General features: G+C 37.8%; 1 pseudogene; it reads right to left on the reverse strand.

Moving 5' to 3' along the window:
• Window positions 1-10560: 10560 nt before the first annotated feature.
• LOC102966148 lies at window positions 10561-10854 on the reverse strand (annotated as a pseudogene).
• Window positions 10855-15150: the final 4296 nt, after the last annotated feature.

Genomic DNA, 15150 nt, shown 5'->3' on the forward strand with positions numbered 1-15150 from the left:
GAGGAAACTCCATACTGTTTTCCAGAGTGGCTGCACCGGTTTGCAGTCCCACCAACAGTGTAAGACGGTTCCCCTTTCTCTGCATCCTCACCAACATCTGTTGTTTCCTGAGTTGTTAATTTTAGCCACTCTGACAGGTGTGAGGTGGTATCTCATTTCCACTTGTTGCTTTTGAGAAAGCTGCCCTGGGTGATTTATCCAGCAGAGGTAATCATACACTGTTCCCTGTGACCCATGGCTGACCTAAAGGTACTCCACAACTGTTGGCCTATAATGTGATCCATTATAATGTGATTTTGCCAAGACAGGATAACAATTCAATGGAGCAATCAGATTCGATCTTGTTATTTTTAAAGAAATGTTGAGAAAACCATGTAATTGGTAGTGAGTCTAGAATGAGAAAGGCAGAAAGAAGCAGAAGGGCAAAGAATATTAAAGAAATACAGTGACACGACAGAACAGAGATGGGTGTATAAATGCACCTGAAGGAACATGGGCTAGAATTTATCTTGTATCACCAGAGCTGCTGACAATCAGACCATCCAAGCTATTGCTGTGTCATGAAGCTGTTTCTGTCTCAATAAAGTCCAGATATATATGTCATTTATTCATTCAACAAATATTTATTGAGTACTTAGTGTATGCCAGGCACTGTTCATGATATAGAAAAGAAATAGCAAACAAGACGCCATGTCCCACATGGGGCTTATATTTTAATAAAGACAGGCAAAAAATAAACAAAATAAATGAGTAAATTGTAATGGTATAACAGAAAGAAAATCGCTATAGAGAAAATAAAGCAGGAGACGATGGTATGTGGGGTGAAGGAAGTGACGGATAGTTGCACTTTTATCTTTTTTTGAGTATAGTTGACATGCAATGTTACATTAATTTCAGGTGTAAAACTAAGTGATTCAACAAATTTAAACATTATGCTATGTTCACAAGTATAGCTACTACCTATCCCATTATATCACTATTATAATATCATTGACTGTATTCCTTATGCTGTGTTTTTAATTCCTATGACTTATTCATCTCATAATTGAAAGCCTGTATCCCCCACTCCCCTTCACCTACTTTGCCCAACCCCTCCTCCCCTCTGGCAACCATCAGTTTGTTCTCTGTATTTATAGGTCTGATTCTGCTTTTTGTTTGTTTCTCCATTTGGTGTGGTGTTGTTGTTATTAAGATTCCATTTATGAATGAAATCATATGATATTTGCCTTTCTCAGCCTTACTTATTTCATGTAGCATAATACCCTCTAGTTCCATCCATGTTGGAATGATCTCACCCCTTTTATGGCTATATTATATTCCATCATTTATATGCCACATTTCCTTATCTGTTCATCTACTGATGAACACTTAGGTTGCTTCCATAACTTGACCATTATAAATAATGCTGCAATATATAGAGAGGTTCTATATCTATTAGAATTAATGTTTTCACTCTCTTTGGGTAAAGACCCAGTAGTGGAATTATTGGATCATGTGGCATTTCTATTTTTAATTTTTTGAGAAACCTCCATACGGTTTTCCACAGTAGCTGTACCAATTTATATTCCCACTAGCAGTGCATGAGGATTCCTTTTCTCCATATCCTCACCAACATGTTATTTCTTGTAATTTTGATTTTAGCTACTCTAACTTGTGTAAGGTGATATCTCATTGTGGTTTTTATTTGCATTTCTCTGTTGATTAGTGATGTTGAGAATCTTGCCATGTGTCCGTTGACCACCTGTATACCTTCATTGGAAAAATGTCTATTCGCGTCCTCTGACCATTTTTTAATTGGATTGGTTTTTGGTATTGAGTTGTGTAGGTTATTTATATATTTTGGATATTAACTATTCATTGGATATGTCATTTTCAAATATCTTCTCCCATTCAGTAGGCTTCTTGTTCTGTTGGTGGTTTCCTTTGCTGTGCAAAGCTTTTTATCTTGATGTAGTCCCAACAGTTTACTTTTGCTTTTGTTTCCTTTGCCTCAGGAGACACATCTAAAAAAAAAGTGCTGCTATGGCTGATGTCCAAGAAATTACTGCCTCTGCTCTCCTCAAGGGTTTTTATGGTTTCAGTCTCACATTTAGGTATTTAATCCATGTTCAGTTTATCTTTGCATATGATGTTACAAAGTGGTCCAATTTCATTCTTTGACATGGAGCTGACCATTTATCGAAGAAACTGTCTTTTCCCCACAGTTGCAGATTTAAATATGGTAATAAGGGAAGGCCTGAGGAGGTAACATTTGAGAAAAGATTTACAGGAGGTGTAAAAGCTATCCATGAGGTTATCTTGGGCAAAAATGTTCCAGATGAAAGAAACAGCAACTGCAATAGTCCCAAGATGGGAATAGTCCTGAGATGAGAATACGCCTAGGTGAGACTAGGTGAGACTAGGTGAGAACAGCACAGAGGCCACCATGGCTCCACCAGAGTGAGTGAGGGGAGAATAGGAGAAAATGAGTCAAAGAGGTAAAGGGGATGTAGAATGTATAAGGTTTCGTAGGCCACTGTATGGATTTTGGTTCTAGTGATACAGAGCCCTTGAAAGATTTTGAGCACAGTAATTAACCTATAGCTTTAATAGAGCTTCTCTGGATACTGTAATTAATATAAATCATGGGAGACCAAGGGGAGAAGCAATTATAATATTATTGCAATAATTCATATGGGAGATGGTGATAGTTTGAGCCATAATGGTAGCAGTGATGAAGATGAGAAGTGTTTGGATTCTGGGTATATATTTTGAGTGTGCCCATGTTCCTTTCTGAGTTAGACTCTTATTTATGGAAATCAATAAGAGAGAATTTGTTAAATAAAAATGTACTAATCAAAACAATTTATTGACTTATGCTTCCAGGAAGATGGAATAGACATACTTTTCCCTATTCCTCCACTAAGTACAGTTAACCTCTGGGCCTTATACATAAAACAAACATAAGAATATTTGAAAGGTGAAGAGAAGAAGCAGGCCTGCTAGGGACTGAGAGTCCCAAGAAACAACCAAGTAGTGAGTCTTCTGGGTTTTCTTTTTACCTCATATATCCCATACTGGGAACTGAAGAAGCCAGCAGCCTGTAAATATCAGCAAACACACACACACACACACACACACACACACACACACACACACACACATCTGCTTTCTTTAGCCAAAAGAGCAGGAAAGGGGCACCCTTGGGGCAGAGAAAATTTTTAGACACTAACTGCTCAATTCCAGTGTAACCATAGAGAAAACTGTGGCCCATCTCCACTCATGCAATCAAACGCTGAGAGGTCTATACTTGTATACTCATGAGGCTATAAGAGATATCCTCAAATCCCCATCAAAGTGGTATCCAAAAAAAGCCAAGTAGGGTGCTTTTGTCTCCCTACCATCCCAGATGATAATGATGTACACCCCCCCAACCCATTGTGTCAGTGAAGATTACATGGGGAACCTGGACTTCCATTTCTCACCCAGCCATCATGGGGCATTACTTCCCCTTACCACCTGGAGGTGGCTGGGTTTCTGAAGAGGCCTGTCAGAGACTCAAGACATTCAACATCACCCTGCAATAATGAGACTAATCTCACCCTACTTTCAGTGGAGACCCCAAGGGGAGCCAAAATCTCACCTAACCCAGCAGCAAGAAGGGCTCTCCACCCACTCTCAGGTGTTAATGAAGGCCAAGTTAGAACCTAGACTTCTACCTCCAGCTAGTGGTAACCAGACAATGCCCCCAATCCACCAGCGCATGGAGAGAGAAAAACAGCTAATCTTCAGAAGGTTGAAATGAGATCCAGAGTCTCACAACATAATACAAAAATATCCAGGTTTCATTAAAAAATCACCATCACACCAAGAGCCAGGATGATTTCAACTGAATAAAGTAAGACAAACAATAGATGCCAACACTGAGAAGACAGAGATGTTACAATGATCTGAAAAAGATTTTAAAGCAATCATGATTAAAAAAAGCTTCAGTGAGCAATTATGAACATGCTTAAGGCAAATGAAAAAACAGAAAGCCTCAGCAAAGAAATAAAAGATATGAAGAATCAAAGGGAAATTTTATGACTGAAAAAATACAAACCTCAAAATGAAATCCCAGTGGATGGGCTCAACAGCAGAATAGAGAGGACAGGAAAAATAATCAACAAATTGGAAGGCTGAACAATAGAAATTACCCAGATTGAAAATAAGAGAAGAATAGACTGAAAAAAAAATACTGAACAGATCCTCAGAGATCTATGGTATCATAACAGAAGATACAACATTAATGTCATTGGCGTCTCCAAAGGAGAGGAAAAGGCTGGGGATGAAAAAATACTCGGAAAAAATAATGCCCAGAAACTTCCCAAATTTGGTAAAAGAAACCTACACATTTAAGGAGCTGGTTGAACTCCCAAACAGGATAAACCCAAAGACATACGTACCATGAATGTATACTGAATTTTGTCAAATGCCTTCTCTGAATTGATTGATATGATCATATGACTTTTCTTTTGTCTGTTAATATGGTGGATTACATTGGACATTAATTTTTTTTAATATTGGACGAACTTTGTATATCCTTGGAATAAACCACACTTGGTCATGACTTCTAATTCCTTTAATATATTGCTGAATTCTATTTGCTAATTTTTTACTGAGGTTTTGCATGCATAGTCATGAGGGAAATCCAGATCCCTGAAACATCTTTTTTAGATATAAACACAATTATTCTAAAATTTATGTGGAAACACATAACTAAAATAATTTTGAAAAGAGATGAATAAAATGTAATCAGGCTGCCAACTTTGTAACTTACATAGCTAAAGTAATTAAAGTTGTGTGGTTATTGTTGTGTGATGGGCACATAGCAGTGGAGCAGAATGGGGCACCTGGAAATAGATTCACGCAAATATGCCTGGCTGATTTTTGACAAAGTTGTAAAAGCAACTAAAAGGAAAGTTAGTCTTTTCAACTAAAGGTGCTGGAGGAAATAAACATGCATAGGCAAATAAACAAACAAACCTTGACCTAAGTCTTATATCCACTATAAAAAACTAACTCCAAATAGATCACAGACTTAAATGTAACATATAAAATTATAAAACATTTAGGAAAGCAGAAAATCTTTGGGATCTAAGGTTAGTCAAAGAGTTCTTAGATGACACCAAAAGCACCATTAATAAAAGAAAAATTGATAACTTAGATTTCAGCAAATTAAAAATGTAGGTTTTTGAAAGCTCCTGATAAGATGGTGAAAAATAAACTACAGGCAGGGAGAAAATATTTACAAAACACACACCTGACAAAAAAAAAGAATTCTCAGAAGTCAACTGTTAAAATTCAGTTGGAAAATGGACTAAAGACATTTCACAAACAAGATCTACAACTAGCAAGTAAACACATGAAAAGATATCCAATCATTAGTCATTAGGGAAATGCAAATTAAAACCATAATGAGATATCGCTACATACCTATCAGAATGGCTAAAATAAAAAAAAAAAAATAGCATCAACACCAAATGCTGATGAGGATGTGGAAAAACTGGATTGCTTACACATGGCTGTTGGCAATGTAAACTGGTACAGCTACTCTGGAAAATAGTTTTTTAAGTTCTTTAAAAACTAAACGTGTAGTTACCATATAACCCATCAATCGCTCCTGGGCATTTATCCCAGACTTATACAGGAATGTTTATAGCTAGCATCTTTATTAATAAACACCCCAGACTGGGAATAACCCAGATGCCCTTCAATGAGTGAATAAGCAAACAAACCGGGGTGTATCCATACTACTATGGAATACTACTCTGCAATAAAAAGGAACCAACTACTGATACACACAGCAACCTAAATGAATCTCCAGAGAATTCTGCTGAGTTTAAAAAGCCAGTTCCCAAAGGTTACATATTGAATGATTCCATTTACATAACATTCTTGAAATGGCAAAATTATAGGAATGAAAAACAGGTTAGTGGTTGCCAAGGGTTAAGGAATAGGTGGAAACAGGTGAAAAGTGGGTGGGGCTTAAATGCACATGATGAGAGAGCCTATGGTGGCATAAATATGCTGTAGCATAACTGTATCAATGTCAGTGTCCTGGCTATAACATTGTATTATAGGTTTGTAAGATGTTACCATTAGGGAAACTGGCTAAAGGGTACCCAAGACCTCTATTTTTCGTCCAGTTGCATGTGAATCTATCATGATCTTAAAATAAAACTGTTTAATAAAAAAAACAAATACTATGTGAATATCAATATGGAAAGAGAAATGAAGTGGTGGTGGGTGGTATTCAATTTGATTGCAAGGTTTGAAAAGTTGTACTGTGGCCAACATAAGTACTCGTAATCAAGTAAAAATAAAATGTAAATATTTTCTTTCTAAAACATTTTATTTTGTTCCAGACAGTGTCAAACTTACAGAATTCCACTTCCTTTTGCACCAATCCAACCACACGGCCTTTAGATAAACAAGAAAGACAATGACATATTCCTTTTCCAAGGTCTCAAAATTATATTCTGAAAATGGCCAATGTTCTTCATGTCCACCAAACAAGTAACTAAATTACCATTGTTAATAAAACCCTGAGCTGAACTGGCCTTCCTCTCTTTCATATTCTTTGTTAAGAGTTATAGTTATATACTGGCTTGTAAACCCCAAGAGGGCATGGTCCCTGTCTGTCTTACTAACTTTGACACCTTACTGTATGTCTCTGAGTCTGACAGATAATAGGTCAACAATAGATACTTAATGAATTAAAAAACAAATTAATGGGTGACTCTTTCTGTCTCTGCCCACTTTATTAGTTCCACTTTTCCAACGACACAGAGCCTCATCGACTCATCTTTCTGTCTAGAGAATTCTCTGGACAGTAGGGAATGGGTATGGGGGGACTGTGGTTAGAGAAAGGTGGATTCATCTTTCTCATTTTGTTTCATTTCATAAGTGTAAAGGGTATCCAGCTCTCCGTGGGGTAATGGCTGATACCCATTCCTGCTAGAACTGGTTTTAAAAAAATGAAACGAAGGAAAAAAAATCGTATCTACTCAGTTGGAAATAATGCAACTGTGCAAAATAATTTTGTGCCCATGTAATTTAGATTTGGTTAGAGATTTCCTTTTCTTTGAGGCTACGAGGCCATTAGTCTGGTTTTCCTTAGGACTTCTTCAGTCAAAAGGTCAGCCTAACCAATCACAGAGAAAATAATTGATCTTCTACAATAGTACTTGCATTTTAATGTTTCATGATCCCAAATAAGTCACACATTCTGTTTTTCTCACTTGATATGACCTTAGCATTTTAAATTGCTATTCATTCAGTCAGTATATAAGATACTCTAGCTGTGACCAGGCCAGCTTTGTGGAAACGTATTTCTTCCTTAAAAATTATGGTCGAAAATACTAAATAATTTTCAAAAATAGAAATCAAGCAGAGAGTACGTGTTTTAATGGGCAGTCTTGACCTATACAGAAAAATTGATACATTTCCTAACTTTATTCAGGACAGAGGGCAGTGCAGAGAGTTACTTATTTTCATTTGTGTGAACACCAATTATTTTACAAAGAGGTCATTGAACTGTGATATGTTAATTATGTTAGATATTCACTGCTAATGTAAAACTTCACTTTTTTTTTTTTCAAAACAGGAAAGGTGGGAGCAAACAACAGGAAGAAACAATAGCAATTTAGTTTTTAATGTAGGAATTGCATTTCTTTTATTACTTTTTTAATGTTTTTTTTTTTAATTTTGAGAGAGAGAAACAGAGCAGGGGTGTGGAAGTGGCAGGAGACACAGAGGGAGACACAGAATCTGAAGCAGGCTCCAGGCTCTGAGCTGTCAGCACAGACCCCAATGCGGGGCTCGAACCCATGAACTGCAAGATCATGACCTGAGCCAAAGTCAGCTGCTTAACCAATTGAGCCACTCAGGAGCTCCCAGGAATTGTATTTCTTATGCAACTGTCTTGACTATCGGTGTTTCCTCCAATCTTTCCACTGTCCTTGCCTCTAAAAGCCCACTCTCCTACTTCTGGTCTTAACCTTGATCACCTGTCCTAACTCACCTCATAATGAACTAGAGGGTAGATTTTTTTTTTTTTTTTTTTTAAGAGGAACAGTGCATTTAGGTCCTTAGAATTCATGATTGGATCACAAACTGTCTTTACAGATTACTTCAGGAAAAAACCCACATAATGGAAACAATATTTCAAAATCAAAGTGTTTTGCTTTCAACAGTGTCCTTCTCAAATTATCACTGAACAAAATGCCATTGCTTCTTTATGTTTCATTTTTTTTTTTTTTTGCTTAACAAAAATAGAAACCCATCAAAACAGACTTTCCTCCAAATAAACAGTACCAGAAAAAGATTAAAGTGCCCAAATTCTTCAGATGGTGATTTTATGCCTTTTCAATTTGCTTTGTGTAATTGAATTATTTGCAGACAGTTTTCCATATCCATACTTGTATGTGGGTTCTTGGTAATACAGATTGGGCTGTCATAAACAACATGTCTGCATCGTAAGTCTCTGCCTCATTTTTGTTTTTAAATAAACCTGTGTTTTAAACTTAAAGTCATCTTCCTATAAACATTTCTTACTTCTTACCTTTATCACCTTTAATTATAGCAAACAGTTCATATTCAAATTGCCATCATTTTTCAAGCTTAAATTTGTTTTCTTTTGTTTCATTTTTGTGACCAATATAACAAGATTAGTATTTAAAATTGTGCCAGGTGAGTATCAAATCATACCTTTCTAAAGAGGCAACTGATCAGAATAAATATTTCCTGGATATTAGTTCTTAGTAGGGTTTCTAAGTGTGTGGTAAAAACAAAATTATACTGAGAAAATATCACCACTTATAAAAATACAATCAAGAATCAGTTTAAGCCTACCTTCGATATTCAAATTACCGTATCTGATTTCCATGAAAAACGAAGATGTATTTCAGCAAGGTTTTATGTAATCTAGTGGGCTGTATCTGAAGGGAAGTTGTAAATTAAGGGATTTGAAATGACATCTAATCTGAAGTATGAACAAGAGCAGAGTTTGTTATTATAAACTTTTTGAGAACATCCTGCCATTTCCTCCCTTAATTGGTGGAATTAATGACAAGATATATTGTAAATATTGCAAAGCAATATAAATGACATTTGGAGAAAAATTGTCACTGGATTTCTTTCTTTTCCACCCCACCCCATCTTTTTTTCTGTAATGCCTCTGCTCCAACCATTGATTCAAACCCTGGGAAACAGCATTTCTCCATAGATTCCTGTTGCTCATTAGACAAGGTCTGGGTGATGTCACAGAATCATCATCACCACAGCCTGTAACTGGCCTTAAGGAAAAAATACACACATTTAACCATTTATTTGATTCCAGTGCTTGCTAGAAGCAGGCGCTGCAGTTAAAGAGGAAAAGGAAACATGGAGATGAAAAGAGGCAGGAGAGAGTAGAGAAAGACATACCCAGTACATGGGCCCAGGTCTAACTTTACATACAGGTATGGACTTTTCATTTATTCATTCATTCATTCATTCAAAAACTATCTGTGCAGTGACTACCATGTTCCAGCTGGATGATAGACCATAAAGAGAGAGTAGGGGTGCTTGGGTGGCTCAATTAAATAAATAATCATACAAAGAAGTGTAAATCAGTGACTCTAAAAAGAAAAACAAACAAACAAACAAAGGATTTCATTAAAGAACTTGGGGAAGTTTCCCAAGGACATATCATAAGGACATATCATTTGAGCTAAAATCTGAAGGAGGGTAATACTGGGTATATAGGAGAAGAAAAATCTTTTCTAGGAGTGCATTCAGCAGAGCAAAGGCCTATGTCCCAAGGAAGCATGGTGGGTGAAGAGAAATTGAAAAGACAAAATGTCCAATGTGGTGAAAGCACAGGGGAAGTACAGTGTGAAAGAGACTTGAGCCTTGGACAACATACAGCTCACAGAGCCTTATGTTAATGACCTGGGGAGGGTCTCCAATCCCAATGACCAATGTATTACCTCTCTCCAACATGTGCCACTGGGCTTGAAATCCTTTCCCTGGAAGATAAAGCATACTGATCAAAAGCTAGTTGCCCAGACTGCTAATCAGGAATTTTAGCAGGAATTTGGATGGCAGAATAGCTACACAAAACACTGTGTTTCCAAAAAACCAACTTTCCTTTCTACATACTGGTGTGTGCTCTTGCCTTTGGGATATAAGGTGGTAAACAAAACACAATATCTGAAGCAAGGCCTGGAGAGAAGTGATAATACAGAAGTGACTGGTTGTTTTCCATTCTCTTTAATATTCTTAGGTAAGTTACATAGAGACAAATTTCAGACCATTATAACAAATAATTTCCTAATACTGTGATCCAAAGACTGGGTGGGCTTTCAAGAAGAAAGACTGTTCTTGTGCTTGAGATGTCCATGTATAGACTTGACAGATCAGATGTCTGAAGCATATATGGTGGATAGTTAAATACACAGTAGCCAGTATGTTTGCCATTCTCGATATATAGATATAGATATCTATATCTATCGATCTTAACCAGAACATTTATTGTGTGACTAATCGCTGAAACCCTTAAGATGAACTCGATGCCTCAACTGCTGCCATCTTGGGTTGATGTGTTGTTCCTTCATGGAGTCCAGGACTGAATCTGCAGTGTACAACTTTTAGATGCCTCATTCAACCAGTCCCAGTGCTATTTCGTCTTTTAGCCTTGGTGCTCTGGTTACACTTTCTCTTCCACTTGATAGGACAGCCACATTTTCCACAGGCCTGCTTCTGAAGGTGGTGGGCCTTAGAGTCACAGCAGAAGCACAATGTGTGTTTCTTACTGTGACACTTTCCAAATGATGATGTCCCCTTTGTCATCTTGTTTCTGTGGCTGAGACCAAAGAGGCGAGAAGACAAGGCACCTATTCCTGATACTCTTCATTATTCTGTGAACATGCTCCTTTTTAATGGGCAACATGTGTTGTCTCAGTGGGTACAAAATGACAAAACAGTAGTAGAAAAATGACCCCTGATTGTCAAAAACCAAGACAAAGATGCTTGAAGGACTCAGACCATAAAAATTTTGTCCTAAACAAAATTCGGGGAATATTTGGGAATGCATACGAAAAGCCAGGCTACAGTGCCCCCTATTAAATATTCTTTAGATCTTTGATGAGGAGAAAATTTAATTTAATATAAAATAATAAAGCTGAAAGCTAAAATTTCTGAAAATTATCTATTTTTCTGACCATTTCAGGTACCTGATCCCTACTCTAACCTGGTCCAAACACAACTTAAACCTTTATAATAAGTGGAAATCAAGAGGAGTGCACCTTCTGACATCAATCCCCACCCCACATCCAGCCTGGAGTAGAATCCAGGAAGATACAAAGTTCATACTTTCCCCCATGTCCTAAGGAGCAGTAGAGAAAACATAGTTTCCGTGGGCAAAAGTGGGATGAAAATAGTATAATATATTTAATGCTCCTAGGAAGCACTTGGATGTGGCACAGAAACTTGAAGATGCCTTTCTATAGGGATAAAAAGACATAGCTGTGACTTGAGTGAACCAACAGTTGAAGACCAGAAGGACAAGGTCAACAGCATGGACTGTTCACTTGTACTAATTACCGCAGATATCCATTTTGATTGTTTGTGCCTGTGCCATTTTGATTTTTAGATATTTTTAATGTATTTTGGTGATTATCCCTGATCACTACAAAAGTAAAGTTGATATATGACAATACACACCGGATTCCATCCTCTTCTACATTGGCACCCATTGAGTTTCTAGACAGGTGAAAAAGAGGATGGAAAAGAGCTCATAAATTGAGATTACATTTCTATGACCAGAAGAATGGCAATCTCAAATGGAATTCAAGTTCAGTTACAGAAAAATGATGTTACACTCCCTACACACCTGACAGTGTGGACCAAGAGTCATATATATGTACACACATTTTATATACACGGGTACGCACTCCCTAGAGTTTGCAGCAACATGTAGTAGTGGCCCTCTATGTAGAATTCACTTTTTGTGATACCAGTCAATATGAGACAGGAAGTACTAACTCAGAACTTTCACATCTAAAACAAGAATCTCTTGGGGCAACTGGGTGGCTCAGTCGGTTGAGTGTCCATCTTCGCTTCAGGTCACGATCTCAAGGTTCATGAGGTCAAGCCCCACATTGGGCTCACTGCTGTCAGCGTGGAGCCTGCTTCAGATCCTCTGTCCCCCTCTCTCTGCCCCTCCCCTGCTTGTGCTCTCCCAAAAATAAATATTAAAAAAAATCTCTTCCCCTTGGGAGAGGAAAAATTACTTAAGTCACTTAACTGGAAGCAAAAGAAATTCAAAATATAAACCTGTAGAAATTCAAAATATAAACAACAAAAACATACAGCCCAATCAACTTAAGAATTCTCCTGGTAAACATCATCTAGGTGTCAGGATTCAGCAAGGATGTTGTTGATTTTATACAAAGTTTCCACCAAGTCATAGCCCAATTCTCACCGGCAGCTCAAGTCTGATGAACTGCTCACTGGAGCAGAACAGCCTAAATGCACTCCTTGTAAAAATCACCTGTAGTCACTTGAAGTCACTGCCCATTGGCAAGTTGTGTCCTGCCTCAGAGCCTGGCTGTTTCAACTAAAACACATCACCAAAACGGGTATACACACGTCTTTGTCCACACCTGGTCGGTCCCTGATGCATACTTCTACTGTACTTAATATTTATTCTCTTACAGTTAAGGGCTAGGGAAAGAAGTATGGGAATAAGCTGCAAAAGCTAAAATAGGAGGATATTTGGTGAGGTTGGTATTTCGGGAGTACAGGCATGTCCAGGGGGCCACAGAAAGTTGCATTCATCGGTTTTGCTAATTTCATATTTGTTATTTACTTTGCCCTTTTGAGGCCACGTGGTAGGGGGCAGGGCTAGGAATAAAACTGAAGTCTTTTGACTTCAAATCAAGGTAATTTCTACTACACCATATTGCCTTTAATCATGTTGTGGAATGTGGGATGCTGGAGCTATTTGGGGAAGCCAAATAAAATGGAACCCTCACTCTACCTGGTACTAAGTTTTTCACCAAATGGACTGAGAATACAAGAACAGTAGGTAAGACTAACTTAGAAGATGGAAGAACCATAAACCTACAAATAACTAAATGGAGAGAACAATTTTAATTACAGGGATTAGTGTCCAAAGAAGGGCAGGAACTTGAAAAAAAATTGTGTTATAACTATTATTCCAAGTTTATACCAAAGTATCGTTCTTATGCTTAGTTTCCCTTTTCTCAGCATTCCTCCTTCATATAGATGCATTTTATAATTCAACTCAAATTAATGCAACTCAAATAGATGCAAAATTCAACTCAATTCTGATGCTATCTAGCTAAAGATAGCATCAGATTCCACAGGTTTCCTCCTACAAGGCCACCCCGCCCCCATTTAGATCCCAGTTGCAAGCCACCCCAGCTTTTTACTTGACTGACAACAGGTGGGAGATTTCAACAATCACTCCAGAACTCAGGGAAAAACTTACATTTACCAGTTTCAACTGCCAGATGAAGAGATACACAGGGTAAGCATTCAAACAAAGGAAGCTCTGTCCTGGTGGAACTTAGGGCCCAGCTTGGTGGCACGTGGGAGAATTATGTTTCCTCAAGCATGAAGGTCTCCTTAAAAGGGCCTAAACGTTGCCTTCTGGTTTTTTTATGGAGGCTTCCTTAAATAGTCATGATTGACTAAGTCACTGGCTATTGGCTGATTCAATCTCCAGCCCCTCCCCTCCCAGATGTGTGTGGGGGGAGGGACTAAAATCATATGGTTTAATCATATGGTTAATGCCCCTGGCAATGAGCTCCCCACCGCCTTGTGTGGGATCTAAAACTTGCCTTTATTAATAGAAAGACCTCCATTTCACCTTTGTGGCTCTGAAGCATTTTCAGGAACTGTGAATGAAGACCAAATATATCTGAGAAATATATTTGGGTCATCTGAATGGCTAAATATTTATTTTTTATAAGTCATTCTATCACAAGTCATAATAAAGTCTTCTTCACATAGCTTCTATGATAATCAAATAGATGATAAGTGTAGAGGTTCTTTTGTAATTGGAATGTCCTATACAAGTGCCATTACTTGTTGTTGCAGAATTACAGTGAATTTAATCAATTCGCCTTCAAGGTATTAATTTTTCCTTGGTGGAGAAGAGAAACCCTGAAATCTGTGTGTGCCCCTTTTATGGCCCTTTGATAGTCATGGGAAGACTTCTTAAAGGGGCGATGTATCTGTATCTACATCTACAAGTATATATGCATCAACATATCTCTGTATCTATATGGAACCTAGCATTTCTCTGACCTATTCTGACAGTCACTTGAAAGATTTCCGTGCAGGGGAAAAGGTCAGGATAGTAAACACCTTGTCAATTTGTTAATGAGTTGTTAATACTTTTTTTTTCTTTTTTTACTGCAAAAGCCTTTATCCCAATGGAGACCCAATTTAATGAATTAGGCTATATTCGAAAGAGACTTATTTTTGCCCAGGTTGCAGGGATGTTTAGCACCTAGAAGCGGCTGTAAACTCAAATGCCCAGAAAGGCTAGGCAGATTGTTTCGATTAGTGGAACTCTGCACATATTAACCGAGTGGTGAAAACCAGGACAAACCAAAAAGTGCATTTCTTGCCTAGAGGGGGCAGCTGCTATTCAACAGCAGCTGACCGAATGTTGCCCAATATTTCCCCAATGTTCCAACCTTTCAAGAGAAGATAAAAACCTAGATTTTTATAATTTTTTTATATTTTTAAAATATACCATGAATAACATAAATAATTCAATCTAGTACATGAACTTCTTTGGAATTCGTGGCCTACAACCAACACAGGCAGAGCTACCTTCTTGTCCGTTTTCTGTAAGGTCATGATTAAATCTTAGTTCTGTTTCAAGACCCCAGTGGTGAAGCAAGGCCTGTGTAGGAGTCAGCATGCAGCCCGTCCATCCCCTGAATCAGCTAACCTTGGCTGCACATTGGAATCACCTGGAGAGCTTTAAAAATACTGAAGCCTGTGTCCCAGTCCCAGAGATTTTAATTCACCTGGCCTTGGTTGCAGCCTGGGCGTGGGAATTTTAAACAGCTTCCCAGGAGATTCTAATTTGCAGCCTGGTTGTGG

This window comes from Panthera tigris, chromosome C2, assembly GCF_018350195.1.
Source record: "Panthera tigris isolate Pti1 chromosome C2, P.tigris_Pti1_mat1.1, whole genome shotgun sequence".
Taxonomy (NCBI): Eukaryota; Metazoa; Chordata; class Mammalia; order Carnivora; family Felidae; genus Panthera; species Panthera tigris.